General features: G+C 29.7%; 1 pseudogene; it reads right to left on the bottom strand.

Moving 5' to 3' along the window:
- Nucleotides 1-4,167: 4,167 nt before the first annotated feature.
- Nucleotides 4,168-7,374, bottom strand: part of LOC112681809 — a 4,045-nt pseudogene continuing 838 nt past the window's right edge.

Genomic DNA, 7,374 nt, shown 5'->3' with positions numbered 1-7,374 from the left:
GGTAGACTTTACTTGTAGTAGACAATAGGTATACGATATTTTGAATGATACGGCTGTACATATGTATGGAGGTAATACATTCTTTTTACAAGTTAATAACGCAAAAAAGGGAATTTGATACGGATGAAAATTTAAAATGTTTAAGTAAATCAACTACGTTTTACCTTAATAGGACGTTTTCGTACTGCGCAAAGTTTTTTCACCAATTTTTCATGATTTATGTAATTATCAATCATTATGTTTTCACTTTACTGATAGACATTAAACGAGAATCATATGTAGATATTTTCCGAATTATTAATAATTATTGTTTGACTTATAATAATAAATTTAATTTAGAAAGCATTTATTTTTACTTTGAAATAGCTATACATAATGCTATTAATAATGTTTGGCCATTGATAAAAATTCGTAGTTGCTATCTTAATCTTGGCTAATCATGGTGTAGAATAGTGGTTCTTAACCTTTTGTAGTTCACGGGCCTCTGAAGAAAGATTTTTAGAAATTGCGAACCCCCTTACTAATTTTTTTTTTTTTACAAAACATCTCATGTTATTAAAATCAAAATTATAATAATTATTTTATATAATAAAATACATTAATAGATTATAACAAAACATAGATATAGATAGATAAACATAGATATAACAAAACATAGGTACATATTTATAATTGTTCTTATTTTACTTAATTTTTTAGTTTTAATTTTTTTTTTTAAGATTCTTTGAATTTAATTTTTATTTGCATAATATGATGGTTGAGACACAAGTTTTATAACATTGTATAATGATTAAATCTATCTATAATATAATATTATATCTTATATAATAAAAAAAATATATAAAAAAAAATAACAATATTATAATAATACACTCATGTCATGTATTGATGGAAGTATGTTATGTTTTAAGGTTGCCGCGGACCCCTAAAGGGCCGCGGACCACAAGTTAAGAACCGCTGGTGTAGAATAATAAAAATGTTAGGTCTTTCATCAGAGTACATGCAAAATACAGAAATATACAAATATTTAACGTATGTTTTTGGATTGACATTTCTAGATCCACGATCAGTAGGGGATTGATTTTCCAATGAATTAACTAAAATGCAATTTATGAATGAAAAACTTACAAAATTTACCGATTTCTTAGTTGAAAATTAAAATGACATTGATTCCAGAAATTTGGACAGAAGAAAGCAAAAATATTTAACGTACAACCACCTCGTGCGAATCATTCCATTCGAAATTTAATTCACAACTTTATTTACCACATACTAATATATTTAAGTTTTTAAATATATTATATTCTATGAAAGCTGATACTAAAATTATTTTAAATAGTTCCAATAAAATAAAACCATATTGGAAAAAAATTAGAGACAAAATAAAATGTTTAGAAAATGAAATTCGAAAATATGACACTGGTGCATTTTCAAGATTTCAGTATATAAAAATATTGGATAATAAATATAAACCACGACGAATAATTTAATAATATAATATTTTTGTACATTTATACATTTACTATACAGATGGGTTCAGCTTAATAATTGTCAATGTTTTAATTTTTTGATTATTTAATTGACATTATTTTATATACTATTTTGAGACGTTTATGTATATTTGTAAAATATTTTTATTTAAAAAATGATGTTTGAAATATTCAACGTTCGTGAAATTCAAAACAGATCGATTGCCGAAAACAGTTGAAATTCAGCGTAGACTGAACACATCTGTCACGTTGAATTCATCTCGACGGAGCCTGAATGGAGGAGATATGTTCATTGACGGCGAAAACGTTGAAACGGTGACGGGATACGATTACACCGTGGTGGTGGACGGGTTTATTTGATCCCGACTCGACCTATCGCCTCCGCCGGTACTAAACGCGTTACCGAGAGTATAGAAATAAATTTTCAATGGTCTTCAAACGACATTATTGCACGAGGGTATGTACAACGGTATTGCGCCGTGATGATTGAATTACGAGTACCAACAATTGATAAAAAAGTCTTGTTTAGTGTAGTAATATTACAAGACTAGTATCGCGTTATGCGGTTGGTCAGAGCGTCGACCGTTGCACAAAAACGCTGGTGATGTCAAAAAACGTAAAAAAAAGTGTCACTCGGAAGAGAATAACTATTGACCAGTCGCCGTGAAAACGATATCGATTACTGTGCGTTTGTGTGTGTGTGTGTGTGTAGGCATACGCAGAGAACCGTAAAAAATGTTTTATTTCAAACGACAGATCCAATATAACCTTTGTTGTTTAGATGGACTTTTTTTCCGTGTACGCACGTGAATGTGCGAATGAATGAATGAGTGCACATATATGGATGAACGTGTGAGAACGTGTGTACGTGTATGTATTGGAGAGGGACAAAGAGAGAGAGAGAGATATGTGTGTGGTTGTGGTGACGAAATTCTTATTGTTTTTATTAAACCGTAAGAATTACGTTACCCGGCGCGTTTGTCGTGTCATTGCCGTCTCCGTCGAATACGCATTTTTCTTATCCGCGATTTTTCATTGACTCAAAAGTGTCGTCGTCGCGTAAAGTTTTGTCGGCTGTAGCAATTTATATAATACTTACATAATATATATATATATATAAACAGTTTTTCGAATGAAAATAAATTAAGAAATATATACGTAACATATAAAATACGGATGTCCAAATATCAAAGACTACCACCGTCGTTGAACGCTATATATGTGCACATGTGAGGGTTCGTTCGGATGCGAATTCTCTCGAAATAAATGTGTTCCTTCCTTTGCAGGAAACGTGATACCCTTACCGTACGCCGTCACCCGGCCCAAGTGCTTCGTACGTGTAAATATACTGTGCGCTGGACACCATAAGATGCCTTCGTGTGATGTTTGACCCGAAAAAACGCGCGTTACCGGTGCCCAGAAGTAAAATAAATACTTTCGGCGAGTGTAAATCGACACTAACGAAATTTCTTACCGACGACGTCGCGATCGATTCTCCACGACTCTGGCGAGAAATCGGTTTCTATACGAGCTGGGGGAAGGTTAAACAAGTGCGAAACTATTATTTTCGTTTCGTTTCTTTTTTTCTTCTTCGGTCTGTACCGTACTCGTCGGACGGGTGAAATTAAAACCCGATCTCGGGCGAAGAGGACGTATCTTGCTAAACACCACTTACCGTCTTTGTTTGGATTTGATTAACAGGCGCACAGAGTTATTAAACGCGTGAAATTAAATCGATTCCCGAGCGCCTTTTCTAGTGCGAAGCATTTACGAACGGTTGACCGAAGTTGAATCATTGTTGTTATCGGTGCCGTTAAACGCTCGCGTACTTTTCTCCGCTATCGAAATATCAACTCGGGATATCAATCGTATCGTTGGAGTTTGGGTCCACTGTTCGTCTGGCCGGCTTGTGTTGGCGCGTTTTCATTTCGATAGAACGTAGAGTAATCGACCGACAACACTGCAACGTTGTAAGTCCTGATTTTTGCGAGACTCGCAACGTTTTGTTTTCCCGTTATTGGAATATTGAAAATTTGATGAAGAATAATCTCGTCTGGTCATTATCGGCGTTTTATTTTTGTTTTATTCCCGACCTATTTGTTTTTGTTTCTATCGCCGTGTTCTTCATCTAGTTAGATTAACCAAAGTCCATGTGCATAAATTATCGATTTCCTGATGTGTCTTATTTTTTGCGTCCCGTTCGAAAAAGAACTTTAAAACAATTTCGATATCCCCAATATATTATTCCGTGTAGCGCTTCTGTATTAGTGGAGAACTTGCCTAAATAGGGTCGAATAAAAATGAAAATAAAAACAACTACAAACAAAATAGAGACTAGACCGTGCCGAACTACTATTTAACCATAGTAAACTGTACAAGAATATTGACAATTATCAATCTTTGATCTAGATCTACAAATGCTAAAGCTCATGAATACGAATTGGATGATCATAATCAAGTAAATAATTCTAATTGGTAAACACGTGTTTGAATTTCGCTTTCAGTATTGTTTTGTAATTTTGATACAACAAATCCTTGGCTCTTGAAGCTTCTTAGTTTATTAAAATATTTAGAATAAAGTTTTCCTTTAGGGCATTTTTTTGCGCCATCTTTTGTAAAGTATATTTCCTTTAAAACAAATACAACTATAATAGTTTGATACCTACATATACATTTATTAATGTGGTACAGTTTTAATATAAATTACCTTTATTTCGGTGTGGAAAGTTCTAACAATGGTATCTGCTATGCTATTTGCTAACACCACAGACATAGAACGATTTTTTTCAAGAAGGCTGGCAATTATCAAATCTACCAAAAGATTTCGACAGCTTTCATTTAAACTATTATGTGATTTATAATAGTTCGTTATCAATGCTCCTTGTGTAGTTTTGGTTAAGACTTCATTCAGGGAAAATTGTTGTTCTAATGGTACCGGTGCTGGTGGTGAACAAGATGGAACTGTGCTGCAGAGTATAGATGGTTCATATGAGTTATTTCCGTACTTGGATTTTTGTCACTCTTTTACATAGCATGCAAATTTAATTCGAACACCCATGGGAAACCGTCTTAAAAGATCAAATATTTGGTCTGTGATTATATATTGTAATGCTTCAGTGTCAATACATTCAGCTGAAAATAAATTGCAATGATAGATATTTAAAATTTTAATTTTAATATTTAAATTTCACAAATAAAAATATAATTTATTAAAATTTACTTATATAGGTAGCTACTTAAATATGTAATTAATATATCATTTGAAGGCTTTTTTATTGAATATCAAATGATTTTGTTTGAAATACCATAATTCCATATTGGTATTAAAATATTTTTTTGTTAAAATAAAATATTAAAAAAAGTTACCAAATCATATGCCAAGCAATTTTTCTTATTTAATTATTCAAAGGAAACATTATTTCATTTAGATTTCTTACTTGAAAAAAAACTTGTAAAATTTAATTTTCAGAGTCAAGACAATAATAATAAATTATTAGAATTTAAAAGTAATTGTAAATTATTATTTAAGGTTGATAAAAACTTTTTACTCACCGATGAAAGTTTTAAATAAATATCTCATATTCCATCATCAAGAAGCAACTTTATGTTGTTTTTTCTACTTCTGATAAGGCAAATTCTTCATTTGACAACATATTATTGTAAGTTGAAGAATCAAGAGCAATTTTTTCTTTCCACAAGGATCCTTGTATAAAATTTGTCATATGACAATTTTCATCGGACACTGGGTTATTTATTAAATTGTTATAACGTTTTAATTGTACGTTAAGATTATTATTAAGTTCAAAATATTTTTTAAATTGATATTTAAGTGGCATTAAAACTCCTTTAGTTATCTTTTCATCATACATTGTATGACCGTTATGGGATATTAAATTAATTTCACTATGTATTGTAAATTGATGAAGAGTATCACATAAAAGCTCATTAGTAGTTAAACATTTTGTAAGTAAGTATTCCGTTTTACATAATTTAAAAAAATCTGAAATTGCTGATGTTATTTTTGAAAATTTGGATAAAATTAAAGGATCAGCAATTTCATTTTGAGTTACACCTTCTAATAATGAAGTTATTGGCTTTATAATTTTATCTTCAATATTATCAATAATATTTAACACATCGCTTCTACAAAAGTTATTGTTATTATGTAAAGAGAGAACAAATCTGACTGCAGACATATGTAATTACTCAATACTTTTATTAATATCAATTTCTTTCACGACTGATATTTTAGGTAAATTTTGAAATTTTTTAAATATTTCATCATTACTAACCTCATTACTAACCATTTGAATATCACAAAAATTGACAATATCATCATTAATTAATTTTTCATTATTTTGCTCTGTTTTAACTAATTGGATTTCAATGCTATGTTTTTTAATGAAATGTTTTTTAAAGTTACTCAAAGTTTGAAAAGATTGAGTTCAATTATTTTCAATACATATATATGAGGTCCTAATAAATGTATAATTTTATAATGAACAATCAAAGAAACAAATGTGAGTAGATGTTTTTTACATATGAAACAAATCATTTTGGATTAGTTTTATTGTTAAAGTATGTAGGTACCTACTTACAGTAACTAAGAAAAATAAAAATAAATAATTATTTTAATACAATATTATATTGTTTATTACCTGTTGTACGTGTATACCTACCTGTTTTAGGTACTTTGCATTTCCGTTATAGGCGGTAATTCTTGAGCGTTGGATTGTAAGAGTGTCACAAACTCACAAATGACAAATCACATCGGAGAACGAAATGAAAATAAAAATTTCATACCGATAAAAATATTAGAAATGAATACCAACATCATGTAACCATCGATAATAATAACAAAAAGTTTTTGTTAAAATTCGATATTAACAAAACTTTTTTTTTAAATCAAACAAACGTATTAATAATTTTAAACACGTTTGAGAAAAACAATAAGTTTTTTCTAAAAATAGATCAAATTATATAAACCATCAGTTCAAACAAAATATTATCAATTTAACCTACCAAATTATATCAGATCGAAAAAATGTCTTTAATCAAAAGAATTATTGTTCAATTAATGCGTACATCTGTATCAAAATGTAATCAAATATAAATTGTTAGTTTCATAAAATATTATCAATTTAACAAACCGGATTCTTTTAAATTAAATATATTTTATTTAAATCAATTATAGTATAGTTAATTTAATTCATATATTCTTGTTAATAATTAATCAAAACAATTTGTTAATCTTACTGTTATAATTTCTTTCTGTGTAGGATGTTATCCAACATCCTACATCTACCCAGAGCCGTCTTAATGATTTGCAGGGCTCGGGACAAAGTAAAATTGCAGGGCCTTAAATGTCGAAAATGTCACTATCGCGCATTAGTTGCATATTGGAACTCAAATGTGCTCAAATAATCTTAACAAATATAGTACCTTGTATTTATAACAATATTATTAAGTAAATTAATTAATAATATAATAAACAATTTTACATAAAAAAAAAAAATAATATGTACATTTTTTTTTTTGCTCATAAATTTCAATTTTTTTTTATTGTATCTATGATCTCTGAAAGCAAAGCCTGTCAAATTGTGAGAGCGCGGAACCCGTTCGCCTTGCCCCAGGGACGGCCCTGCATCTACCATCTGTACAACCTGCGCACGTGTTTTCCATCTCATTATTTAATTAAATTTAATTTATCATAGGATTTAATATTTTGTAAGTCTATAATTTTGTTTTTAAAATTAAACAACCAATCCCCCCTGTCATGTCAAAATGTGTAGGATTTATTTATTAATCTTTAACTCGTTGGGTGAATCTAGTACTCATATTTTTTGCATTTTTGTTCACTTTTTTTTTATAATTTTTGCAGATT

The sequence above is a fragment of the Sipha flava genome, unplaced genomic scaffold (assembly GCF_003268045.1).
Source record: "Sipha flava isolate LNK unplaced genomic scaffold, YSA_version1 197_pilon_pilon, whole genome shotgun sequence".
NCBI classification, from domain to species: domain Eukaryota; kingdom Metazoa; phylum Arthropoda; class Insecta; order Hemiptera; family Aphididae; genus Sipha; species Sipha flava.
Note: the sequence above shows the minus strand (reverse complement) of the source record. Positions and strands in the feature narration are given on the sequence as shown.